We start from the raw sequence: 14,246 nt of genomic DNA, 5'->3' as shown, positions 1-14,246 counted from the left end.
AAAATATTGGCAAATGAAAGAAAATGTAATTTTAGCCAAATTTACATGAATTTCAATGTATTTCTGCCCCATTGTTAGTTCCCTACACTGCCTAGTCCTCACTGTATGTTTAATTGAAGACAATTTCCTTTCCTCCAGCTAAGCCCATAATACCCAGAATGCCTTTCACCCTTCTGTGAGTTTCCCTGTTTCACAGGTCTGGTATTTGTGGAATGAAAGCCTCAGAGTCATGACCCATGGTATCTGTGCCATGACACTTCACTGAAGATACTTGTATCCAAAAATGTCTTCTCCATACTTGTGCCTCCATCTTGCTTTTTCAGATAAATTGTGCCCAAGTGTGTCTATTGACACTGGAGCTACTGCCACCCTGGACATGATGATAACTCCAGGTTCCTTCAGCAGGTTGCACCCAGCCTTCAGATGTGGATGCCATTTTAAACACACTGGCTGCCAGTGACACAATCCCCTACTTTGAAAAGTTGGGCGCAACTTGCACACGATTTGTATAACTGGGAACACGCTATAGCTTATGTTATGATGGAATGGTGGCAGTCAGAAAACTTGTTGATTTGAGTCTGAACATTGTAAATGGTCCTTCTGAAGTTCTGGCTTGAGGCAGGGATGCTTCTGCTACATTGCTAGGGTGAAATGCAGGGAGAACATAAGTATAGAGAGCTGTGGGGGTGTGTGGTGCAAGTGTTGCCCAAACACAAGCTTTTTTTTAAAGTTGGAACTAAAATTTACTAGGTTAAGGGGTTAATCAGAGGCTACATTAAAGGGGGGGCAGAACCAGATAAACCTCGGTGACCTTTTCCATAGGGGACAATTTCTATCTTTCCATTAACCATGCTCTTGCATTTACAGCATCAGGTTTTGACCCAGTTTAGTTTTGCATTGGCTTCTCTCCAAAATTTCACAACCATTGAACTTAACTTTAATGGAGGCCTTAGAGAAAAGCTTTAGGACGACAACAAAGACACTGTCTGTGTAGGCAACTTACTACAGAGGCAGACAATGAGAGGCTTAGAGGTGCTCCAAGTCCAATCTACAAGAACTGATCTATCATAAAAAACATGCAGTAATGTATTCAGAGTACAACCCTGGCTCACCCAGCCTCAACCCTTGAGTTTTCACCAGGGCCAACTTTTACGAAGAAAGCTTTCACCCTCCCTACGCCTTACACTTACACAAGGGAGCCCATAGGTATTGATGATCCACTCAGTCAAAAGCCTTAGCATTACTGAGATATAATGATAACAACACCAAAGGGGATAATCTCATGGAGGGAGTTAAGGCCTCCATCGTAACTGGGGTCAAAAGGTGCTTGTAGGTCTTATAGAACTTTTCCCATAATTCCACCTGGACCTGGGGCATTCTTTACCTTAACCAATCCATTGCTCTTCCTCTGAGTCTAAACACATTCTAAATACATTCTAAATACATTCTAGGACATATTCATTTGAGTAAAAAATGCCATAAATTAGTAGTCATTCTTTCACTTATGCCTCATTTTCTTCTACTTTTCTATAACTATTTTCTCTTGGCTATTCTCTCTTGAAGTGATTATTTCTGATATACAGGAATAATTTCTAACTAACTTCCCATGTCAATGCCTTCTGCTATCTGACTCACCTACAGCATCACTATTAGTACCTATCACAGTTGGATCTGGCCCACTCTCAAAATGGGCTACATCTTTTTTCAATTTATTTTCAAATTTTGCCTCCCAATCCAACCTCTTCCAACTTCTCCATTTCTTCCATTATATTAGTCCAACGTGTACCGTTGGCTGGAAGGAAACAAATTCTAATTTTAGACTTTCAAGACACCGCTACCCACTTTACCAGTGGTGGAAATGTTATCTGCTTTGATTGCCTAGAAGCCGAAACATATAAAACAATATAAAAAAGTCCTAGAGTCAAGGGACAACACTGATCTGATATGTTGACTCTACAAGTCCTAAATATAGTTTTGTTAAAAGTTTATTTAGGCAATAAGTGAATTTTTTTTATTGTGAAACAAACCATTGGGATAACATTGTGTCAATTATACAATTACTTTTTTTTCTTATTTCCCTCCTCCCTCCTTCCTCATGAAGTTGTCTCTAGAGTTCATGTCGGGTCTGAACAATATGATGAAACATTTGGGGAGGAACATGCAGAACACAAGGGCCCAACTGGAAGTCAGAATGGCAAAGATCTCCATGGCAACAGTATACTTGCCCTGGGCACTGAGAGAGGCTGGGATAAAGTACACCCACACACTGAGGAAGGCCAACATGCTGAATGTTATTAGTTTGGCCTCATTGAAGTTGTCTGGGAGCCTCCTGGCCAGGAAAGCTACAGTGAAACTGACAGAGGCTAAAATTCCAAGATATCCCAGCATGCACCAGAAGGCAAACTGAGAGTTTTCATTGCATTCTACAACAATGATTCCTGGTTTGGCTTCAATATTGAACTGGAGGAAAGGAGGGGAGATGGTCAACCAAAACAGACACAAAGTGAGTTGTATGAAGGTGCAGATGGTAATGATCATGTAGGGCACACGGGGAGTTGTCCATTTTTTGAGGCTGCTCCCGGGTTTAGTGGCCATGAAGGCAAAAACAACAATAACAGTTTTGGCTAAAATGCAGGATACACAGAGGGTAAGACAAGGCCAAATGCTGCCTGGCGCAGAAGGCACTTCTCAGGTTGGGGGTAACCAATGAAAGCCAAAGCACAGAGGAGCAGAAAGACAGAGATACTAAGAGAATACAACTCACTGAATAGTTATTGGCTCTCACAATTGGGGTGGATTTATACTGAATGAAAAGTCGAAAGACAGAAATTGGGACCATAGAGGAGAAAGTACTGATTGTTGCCAGGGTGATGCCCAAGTAATCCTCATAGGAAAGAAACTCAGTGGGTTTTAGAAAGCATCTGTCTCTTTTACTGTTGGGCCACATGTCCCAGGGGCACTTCCAGCACTCAATGGCATCTGAAAAGTACAAAAAATAAAAAGTAGCTCATTCCAGAAATAAAGACTTGTATCCATTACTGAATAACAGGCCGCCCTACGTTTAGATGCACAGGGGCACTTTTCACACAGAGCAAAAGTATTTGAGTTTTCATGCTCTTGACCATTCAAATGTATAACTATTCAATAAATCAGTCGTTCAGTCAGGAAAACATAGTCCAACCTGTATGGGCTTAATATATATAGACCCCTATGCAATAAAACACATAAACAGAATAAAACATTGCAAACTAAAGATAATTGGAATTTCGTAATGGAATGATGGAATAAATGTTGTAAATGGGGAAAAAAATATTTAAATAAGAAAAAAGAAATGTGACAGCTTTAGCTTAGACCAGTGATCTCAACCAGTGATCTAACCAGTGGCTCAGGGGTAACATGTTGCTCCCCAACCCCTTGGATGTTGCTCTCAGTGCCCCCAAACCAGGGAGTTATGTTTGAATTCCTGACTTGGGGGCAAGTTTGGTTGAATAAAAACAAGATTTCCTACCAAAGAAAGCCCCCTGTAAGCTGATAGGATGCATAGAGGCCCCTAATAGCCAATCACAGCCCTTATTTGGCACCTCCATGAACTTTAATGGTGCTTGTGTTGCTCCCCAAGTCTTTTTACATTTGAATGTGGCTCCCGAGTAAGAATGGTTGGGGGCCCCTGACCTAAAAGCATAAATTTTCACATTATGGATTTTTTCTCTTTTACTACATCCCCCCCCCCCCATTATGTTTAACTCACTTGTCTGATTGGAGATCTCGCCTTGAGCACAGGGGCTACACTGAAAGCAGCACACTGGCTCTCCTTCTTTTAAGGATTGTTTGAACCCCTCTGGACAACTCTGACTGCAAACAGAATTTGGAACCTTGGAAGAAATAAAGTCAATTATCAAACCAAAGTCAGGGCAAAAAGTTGACTTTCTTGTTGAAGTCCTATGTGATCACCTACCCCCTGATTCCCTGTAGCCCACCATATCAACGTGGTATTGATGCTGAATATGTCCCCAGAAGAATTTGTAGTGTCGTAGCTTCCCACTTTCACTTGCTTGATGGTTCCATCCAATCCCAACTGCCAGTTGACTATATCATAAATAGCTGGTGGGTTTCCATCCTTATCAAAGAAAACTTCTCGAGCGTTGTTCAGTGCGACTCGGACTTTCCTAAAATAACTCATCAGCTGCAGAAAGGAAAAAGCCATTCTTGAGAAAAATATTCGACATTTATGTCAAGATCAACGTTGGTGATACTAAATGTCATTGGACACCTGTTCTATACTTGGATATCTCCAACCTGCAACCAATAACCTTCTTTTTAATGCTATTATAATGTGTTTTTTTATGTTCACACTAATCAAATATTGCTCTGTCTGATGTTGGGTCTTCTTGTTTCCCTTATTCAAGTCAGTTATTAACATTGGGTGGATAAGATCGTATTTTATTGTAAAAAGGTATACAAGGCAATGTACAGCATTGTCTATTTTTGTAGCCACAACAAGTAGCTCCATGTGTCTTAGCCCTTAGGCTAATGTCCCACGAGGGGATTAGTCACCCACAATTAATCTCTGCTAGCACAGGCAACTAATCCCCCTGAAAAGCCTTTTCCAACGGAATCCCCGGTAGAAAGGCCTACGCATTGCTTCGATGTTCCAAAGTCACCAGAGTTGCCTGCAGGAGAAAACGTTGCACAAAAAGATACATTTCAGTGTATTGCCGGAGGAAAGGCTTTTCAGGGAGATTAGTCACCCGTAGTGATAAGCGAATTTTTTCGCCAGGCATGGATTAGCAGCAAAGTTCCGCATTTCGGCATTGGCGAATTGTTTTGCAAAACTTCCGTAAAAATTTGCTGTGGAAAAAGTCGTCTCGTGGAAATTTTTTTTGTTATGTGTAGTGATGAGCGAATCTGAAAATTTGCTAAACGGAGAAAATGTTGCGCATACTATTCTTTTGACGCTTGTGACTATTCTTATGATTATTCTTGTGACAATTTGGACATGCAACTATTCTTTTGACGCCTGCGACTATTCTTGCAACAATTTTTGGACGCGCGACTATTCTTGTGACAATTTTTGGACACGCGACTATTCTTGCGACAATTTTTGGACGCGCGGCAAATTTATGACTGGTGAAACATTTTGCCCATCACTAGTAAACCGGGTGTGGACGCATCAAATTGAGTGCAGTCGCGTCCAAAAAGGTGTGGTCGCATAAAAACAAATGTGGGCGCCAAAAAATAGATACGGGTGACAAAAAATAGATGTGGGTGACAAAAAAGATGCAGCGACAAAAAATTTTGCGCCAAATGCGTTTTCGCAAATTTACTTGCCGTTTCGCGAATTTCAGGCCAGATCGAAACGAGACAGAGTCACCCATGGTAGCAGAGATTTATCACGGCAACTAATCTCCCCATTAGGCAATAGCCTTACATAGACTGAAAGGTTTATCCTGTTTAACTAATTAATAGCTAAAGGTTCACCAGGGTGACCTTGATGAACTCTTCCCTCATCCTATTGGTGGAAACCGGATTGTAATGATGATTTTGTGTCCCCAGAAAATACCATAGACAATCATGAGAATGGTCTCTGCTAAAATACACGTAGACACAATTATCAGTATTGTCTATTTTGTAGATAGGACAAGTAGCTCCGTGTGTCAGTGCCCTAAATGTTCATGAAGTCACCTTTGCAAAGTAAATAAGCTTTTCCTTGGAAACCTAAATAGGGTGACACCAAGGAGAACATCAACTTGATGGAAAGTGACTGCATCAGACACATTTCTACATTACATAAAAACAGACAAGAGATATTAGATTTTAAATTAATATGCAATACTTGTAACATATGTAATGGAAAATTATAAGGAATTTAGTCTATTCTTTTACCTGCCATGGTTTGAAATGTCCTATATCAAAACAATTATTTCCAACCAATGGTCCCCCCAAGGATTGACATTCCCTGAGGTCATGCAGAGCCGTTGCTATCACATACACCGCAGTATAGATATTGTAGGAAATTCTTAATCTGGACACATCATTATAGCTGTTCTGAACAGAATTTAGATTTTCCTCTCCTGTACATTGTTTTTTGATGTTCAGTGTAACGGTGAGGTTCTCCTGGTTAGTGAGGTTCTTCTGGTCAGCAAATGTGCACCCAAAAACGTCTTCCCATAACTCTTTTGCCCAGTATGTTCCTGGGGTATTGTAGATAGTCATTGAGTTGAGGAACCCTTGAAGACCTTTGATTTCAGAGCTGAAAAAAGCAAAGCCTATAGTCCCAGACAGTAAGGAGACATATTTATTCATCGCTAGAAGGTCTGGAATGGACCAAGCCTCGCTGACAACAAAAGTTTTTCCAGTTACATTTTGTTTTAGCATCTCATCCAGAAGGGGTGTTAAGTAGAAGGGAATTAAGAAGGCTACTATCACATTGGCGCTTGACTCCTTTATCATTTTAACAATGTTTGGTAGATTTTGTTGCTGTATGTTGTCTGAAATATACACTGTGTAGGCCACACAAGCTCCTTCTTTTATGACCTCCTGCCTGATGACCTTTATTGCTTCACTTCCGTAATCATCGTTAGAAGCAATGAGCCCCACCCATTTCCAATTAAAATGTAAAACCATTTGTGCCAGTCCCCTGGACTGAAAGTCATCACTGGGGACGGTTCTAAAGAAGGAAGGGAACTGTCTCTTTTCACTCAAGAGAGAGCTGGTAGAATAGTAGCTAATCTGTGGATAAAAAGATTCATTTTAGAATGCAGCAGATTGTATTTTTTTATATTATAACAGTAATTAATACATAAATTAGTTCTAGACATCATTACTTATAAATAGAGTTCAAGTTTATAAATTGAAGAGATTGTGTGTTGGATAGACGGTGGGCACACATTAAGCCTATGTGAGTTTGAATAACTGAAGCCTACGATCCACTAAATTTGGCCAGCAAGAGAAGGAAAGGGGTTTAGTTTGTAGCCATTGAAGTATAATGGTTTTTTAGCATGAAATTCTCAAGTACAGTAGAGTGTTCTAGATTGCTTATAGGGAACTAGAATATATCTTTATTGTCATTGTCAAATAGTAAACAACGAGATTTAAAAGAAGCAAGCAACAACTCAAAGTGGCATAGTAAAAGATAATATCAGTCTACTGTTACATATTTAATGCCATAATTGCTCTTGGATAAAAGCTGTTGCTCAGACGATTAGTTCTGGCTTTAAATGCTCTATATCTCTTTCCCGATGGCAAGAGCTGGAAGAGACAGTGGCCAGGGTGAGTCGGGTCGTGTACAATGCCCAGAGCTTTTTTCCGGCAACGGGAGATGTAAATGTGTTCCAGGGTTGGGAGCGGACAATCAATTATCTTCTCTGCAGATCTAACAACCCTCTGAAGTGCCTTAACCTCTTTGGAGGTGCAGGCACCGAACCACACACATAGTCCATACGTAAGTATGCTCTCGATGGAACAGTGATAAAAGGCAAGAAGAAGATTTTTAGGTAGATGGTTTTTCCTCAGAACTCTCAGAAAGTACAGTCTTTGCTGCGCTTTCTTTAACAGCCCCTTAGTGTTTACACTCCATGTCAGATCATCCTCCAACTCCATTCCTAGGAATTTAAACACTGAAACCCTCTCCACCTGCATTTTATCAATGATGAGTGGTTCAACGTTGGTCTTTTTTTTCCTAAAATCAATGACCAGTTCCTTGGTTTTTTCAATGTTCAGGAGCAGGTTATTGTCTTTACACCACTCTGACAGCCGTTCCACTTCATCCCTGTAGTCCATCTCACTCTCTTTTCCAGAGATAAGTCCGATCACCGTAGTATCATCCGCAAACTTAATGATTTTATTTCCAGAGTGTGTAGGAACACAATCATATGTGTATAAGGTATATAATAGCGGACTTAATACACAACCCTGGGGTGAGCCGGTGCTTAAGCATAGAGCGTTTGAGATGTGTGAGCCCAGTCTAACCCTCTGAGAGCGACCGGACAAAAAGTCCAAGATCCAGCTACACGTAAGAGATGGAAGACCCAAAACTGCCAATTTGGACACTAATCGTTGTGGAAGTATGGTATTGAACGCCGAGCTAAAATCCACAAAAAGCAGCCTCGCATAACTCCCCCGTTGCTCCAGATGAGTCAAGGTAGCATGAAGAGCTGTAGCCACGGCATCCTCAGTAGATCTTTTTGCCTTGTAAGCAAATTGGAATGGATCTAAATCTACGAAATCTAAAACTAAGACGTCTACTACACCTAAGGCTAATACCCCACCAGGTTGATTCTCAACCTGTTGAAAATGCCAACAACAATTTTGTAAAATACAATTGTAAACATAATAAACCAACTTAAACCCCCAGATCCCCTGCTTTGCCCTTCCCTCCCATGCCAACCCATAGAACTAAGTAGGCCTTTACCCAAAACCATATGAAAATATAGAAGCAAAGGTAGGTTGGTTCTGTACCGAAGTACCCCATTGAAACTTATTTGGTGCTTATTGAATTCATCTGCAGATGTGTTTGAGAAGTTATGCTAGTTTGGGTGTATGGAAATAAGTGTGAATTTGGAAGGTTTGTTGGCTTTGTTAAGTTAGTGGAGGATAAAAGCAGTTAAGGGTTGTCCACAGCACATATTAGAGAATAGTTGCCTGGGACAGGTCTGTATTGGCTTTTGGGTGGCCTCTTGGTGGAGAGGTGGATTCTGTCCCCGAGTATATGGCGCTTGAGGTGCTATTTGCAGCAGGTGTATGGTTTACGATAGTTGATGAAACGTGAGCTATTGCACAGCACATCTGCCCTGCCTCACATCCTAGCTCTGCCCCCCAGCAGATTTTATTTTTATTATGGAAATGCCAAATCATTTAGAGCTGTTTATACATTTTTCGGCAAGTTTGTGCCAAATTTGAACATTTTGCATTTTTTTCCCAGTGTTTTAAAACTCAAACTTTGACAGAAATTCCACATTCCATTAGAACTTTGATGCAGAGTCAACCATCACTATATCTTATCACTTTACTTTTTCTTCAACAAAAGTATCATTGTGTTCCATTCCCATTATTTTATGTTGAGGGATGAACAAAATTACCAGCATTCCAATCAATAACTCTGCTCCAATAACTATTTTGACATGCTCTGACTGGTCACAGTTTGAAGCTGTATAAACCATTTGGAACATTAAAGTGTCCATTGCAATGATAAACATTCATTTTTTTAACATTTAAGGGCTTTAATGGTATTATCTATAGTGCAGAGAAAGTAGGTTTGATTCTTAGAGTGATATATTCAGGCTATACTCAAGGAAATTAATGAAGGGCTGATACTTCTACAGGGATTCTTGTCATATGTTTGTATGGACAAAAAGTATCTAAAGCCATCTACAAGCAATTCAATTTTACTGCTGTATGCAGTCTGTGTAAACTTCCTGTATGAAGTCTTTGTAAACTTCCTGTATGAAGTCTATGTAAACTTCCTGTATGAAGTCTTTGTAAACTTCCTGTATGAAGTCTTTGTAAACTTCCTGTATGCAGTCTTTGTAAACTTCCTGTATGAAGTCTTTGTAAACTTCCTGTATGAAGCCTTTGTAAACTTCCTGAATGCAGCCTATGTAAACTTACTGTATTAAGTCTTTGTTAACTTCCTGTATGCAGTCTATGTAAACGTCCTGAAACAGTCTATGTAAACTTCCTGTAGCAGTCTATGCAAACTTCCTGTATGCAGTCTAAATAAACTTCCTGTATGAAGTCTACGTAAACTTACTATATGCAGTCGACGTAAACTTCCTGTTTGAAGTCTACGTAAACTTACTATATGCAGTCTATGTAAACTTCCTGTATGCACTGTATGTAAACTTCCTGTATGAAGTCTATGTAAACTTCCTGTAAGCAGTCTATGTAAACTTCATAGTAAACCTTACCTGTGGAAATCTGTACAGTCCCATAATGTGAGCCATGAGGATGGAGAAAGTGGATGTTGTGTGGCCAATGACAGCAGTAAGAGGAGGATGTACCTGGCAGCAGTAATTTGGTATCACTTGGTCCAGACCAGTTATCATCCATAATGTTCCCCCTAACTCTCTTTGGAGAACAGCACAGGAGTCATAGACATAGAAACCCAGGGTACTGTTGGGTAGGAGTTCAGGGTTTCTGTTGATCTCTTCCACTGCAAACCTGAAGGTCTGGAACTGCTGATAGAAGTCAAGGCGGAACCTAAATGGTTAAAAGGTAAAAACTTTTTTATTTGTCTAAACCAGGATCCACAACCTTTTTTACTCGGGAGCCACAGTCAAATGTAAAAAGACTTGGACAGCAACACAAGCACCATGAAAGTTCATGGAGTAGCCAAATAAGGGCCGTGATTGGCTATTAGGGGCCTCTATGCACCCTATCAGCTTACAGGGGGCTTTATTTGGTAGGAAATCTTGTTTTTATTCAACCAAAACTTGCCCCCAAGTCAGGAATTCAAAAATAACTACCTGGTTTGGGGGCACTGAGAGCAACATCCAAGGGGTTGGGGAGCAACATGTTCCCCCCAGCCACTAGTCTATGCTAAAGCTGTCACATTTCTTCCGAAGGAAACTACTAATTGTTCCATGAGTATAAAGTTAAAGCATGAAACCCTCTGGGAATTATAATGGGGGTCTTTGTAGTGCATATTTATTTGCATATGGTTGGTTTTGTGCATGTTCCCCCCCCTAAACACATAAATATTGCACTGCGGTGTCTGACCAAATTGTGGTGGGATGCACATTGTGCACAAATGGGTCACATGAATAAAGAGTTGATGGAAATTTTGAAATACAAATTCACAATTTGCTAAACTGTTTTTTTTCTGCCACCAAAGTTGTGGCATAACTCTACTGCGCATAAATATTTGAAATTTGTGATTGGGACATATTTTAAAATCTCTTAAGGACAATCTCAGCATAAATAAAAATTCTCAATCATGTTTGAACATTAAATACATCAAGTTTGTCTCTATAAATATAAAGAAACACACATAAATGAGCCCCAATGAATCTGAAAATATTCAGTTATCATGTGTTATTATTGAGCCTCCATTGTAATACTCTTATTAATTGTGGAATATCCGTGGACCCACCTGAACCTGTGGGAGAATCATGGAGAACTACTGGTCATCATGAAAGGTCTGACACCAAACACAAAACTGCAGAACAGGAAAAAAGTTGCAAAAAAAGAACTAAGTTCTGTTAGAATTCTATAGAGTGATCTCAGCCCAGATCAGCAGTTCTCAACCTGTGGGTCGGGATCCCTTTGGGGGTCGCCTAAGACCATGGGACAACACATATTTCCCATGGTCTTAGGAATAATTTTATGGTTGGGGGTCACCACAACATGAGGAACTGTATTGAAGGGTTGTGGCATTAGGAAGGTTGAGATCCACTGGTCTAGATGGTCCTGGAGTAAAGTCACCAAGCCTACTTACAAGGTTAATTGGATAAGGAAAGTAAACTAACAGTTGTACCATGACAGAAAGGGAGCCACAGAACAAAGCAAAGTTGGGAAGAGGAAGATAAAGATCATGGTAGGGCTTATATTTAAAAGTAAGGGTTCAAGTGGCAAAGAAAATTAGCATTCAGAGTCTATTGATATTGGTTCCTTTTGAAGAAGTGTCACACCTATATAAATTGATCAATTTAGTACTTTAAAATAAAAGCTGACATCAGAAAACAAGCAGTTGGTTGGGCGGTCTTGTGGTGATGCCTTTTTGAATTCTGTTAAGGCATCTTCTTGACCAGATAAAAGAGCCAAGACCCAGTGAGAGTAAAGATACCAAGGGACGTTCATATAAGCTTTATGTTAAAAAAAATGTCTAAAAACACTAGTAAAATAATTATCATGTAAGGAGCCCCCTGTTACAAGCAGGGAGACCTTCTTCAGGTAGGGGACCAATAGCCAAGCACATGGGGATCACTTCCCTTTTTAATGTGTTACTAGGGAAGGAGAATTTTTTCCAGAAATTTTGCAACCCAAGACAAGGTGCAGTAATGTCCCGGAGTATATCAGGGACAATGGGAATATCATCCCTTCCATAGGGCATAGGTGATTTCTGTAGGATTTCAAGTAAGTGAAGAAGACTATTTCACATCCCTACACTTGCAAACATTATGTATATACTGTATAAGTGTAAAAAGTTAAAAGTAAAAGTTTCTAGACATGAAAGTTATCCAACAAGGCTGGCCACATTATTTTACAGAGGGGAAAAAAATCTTACTTTCTGCAAATATCTGGGGTTGGCTTCTCTTTATAGGTGACCAAAGGGAAAATACCATCAATGTGGATGGGAATCACTGCTCCTATTAGAAGATCTCCAGGTACCAGAATCCCATGGGAGCCCAAGATTGAGGGGTTCCCATCCATATAGTAGGCAGGGGTAAGGCATGTAAGGGTGAGGTGCAGGAACGTTCTGTAGAAATAGGGTGTCAACCTGCAATGCAATGAGATGATTCTTTACAAATTTTCTTTTTGTTAATAAAGTATAAAATAAGAGGAAGGGGGAGAAATGGCAGGATAATAGTGACAATTGGGCACCTACCTCTTAGTCATGGATTTTGTAGTCTCATGTAGGCAAATAATACATAACGAACTGACAGACACACGGAAGTAGGTATTATCTGTACTAAGCATCATTGGGCTAAAATAACTGGAACCATCAACAATGTCCAACGTTCTGTATTGACCACATGGCTTTTCAATGGCTCATATGTGCCATACTCAGGGTAGAGAGTCAGTACTGATACTCAAACTAGTTTTTATACTTATGTATACTTTATACTAAGCATGTAACTACAGTAGGTTGGGGCACATTTATGAACGCTTGAGCCTATGGGCTTGAGCATTCTTATGCCAAAACTATGCGACAGTTCCCATTCGTGCAAATCGAGTTTTCCTTTTCCCAGAACAAAAAATAAAAAGCTCAGAAGGTTTTAGGTGGCTAAGCTTTTTTGGTTGACTAAAAGAAATCCCGATTTGTAGGAATCGGGCTCTTCGGATGAAGAAACCACGCAAGAGTTTGGGAACTCTCGTGTGTTGGGATACGAAGGCTCAAGCGTTCATAAATAGTGTAGGATCTAGTTTTCGTGTAAAACTGGGGTGATGTGTATAGTGTATGATACCTACGTGCACCCAACTGGTTTTAGTTGAATCATGGACAAACATCTAATCTTTCGGTCCTCGTTAGGACCTTCCTCAAGCATCCTAAGGAGAACCAAACTTTTGCACAATGTGTTTCAAATAAAAGTTACAATTTTTCAAAGGGTGGGCCGGTTTAAAAAACTTTTTATATATTTGTTGTAACTGTGCACCCCAATATAAAACATTTTTTTGCATCAGAGTGTGGATACTCCAAGGATTGTTTTATATATACTGTATATATAAATGAAGAATAGAGTGCCGCACACACAGGGACTTAAAAAAGAACAAAAAACCATTGTTATTCCAACGTTTCGAACACTAAGGGGCTGATTTACTAACCCACGAATCCGACCCGAATTGGAAAAGTTCCGACTTGAAAACGAATATTTTGCGACTTTTTCGTATGTTTTGCGATTTTTTCGGATTCTGTACGAAATTTTCGGATCCAATACGATTTTTGCGTAAAAACGCGAGTTTTTCGTATCCATTACGAAAGTTGCGTAAAAAGTTGCGCATTTTGCGTAGCGTTAAAACTTACGCTAAAAGTTGCGCATTTTTCGTAGCGTTAAGTTTTAACGCTACGAAAAATGCGCAACTTTTCGCGTAAGTTTTAACGCTACGCAAAATGCGCAACTTTTTACGCAACTTTCGTAATGGATAGGAAAACTCGCGTTTTTACGCAAAAATCGTATTGGATCCGAAAAATTCGTAAAGAATCCGAAAAAATCGCAAAACATACGAAAAAATCGCAAAGTACCGATCATTACGAAAAAAACGCAATCGGACTCCATTCGACCCGTTCGTGGGTAAGTAAATCAGCCCCTAAATGTGTTCTTCTTCAGGGACAAACCAAAAGACTGTGCACAAACACCCCCTCGTACATATATATGTATGAGAATTCCTCTCAAACTGAATTCCAATTCAGGAGCAATGTTCTGTAGGTGAACCATACAATAAATGAACACCAAAGAGGAAATACATAAAATGTAGTAAATAAAGTGATAAATACTAACTGCCCTACACACTAGTCACTGCCTCCCATTTACTAGAACATGTACCCGGCACTCGCTCCTTACCTCATTCTGTCTCTTTGATGTGATGCG

The sequence above is a fragment of the Xenopus tropicalis genome, chromosome 3 (genome assembly GCF_000004195.4).
Source record: "Xenopus tropicalis strain Nigerian chromosome 3, UCB_Xtro_10.0, whole genome shotgun sequence".
Lineage (NCBI taxonomy): Eukaryota > Metazoa > Chordata > Amphibia > Anura > Pipidae > Xenopus > Xenopus tropicalis.
The sequence above is the reverse complement of the archived record's forward strand: the minus strand, read 5'-3'. Positions refer to the sequence as shown.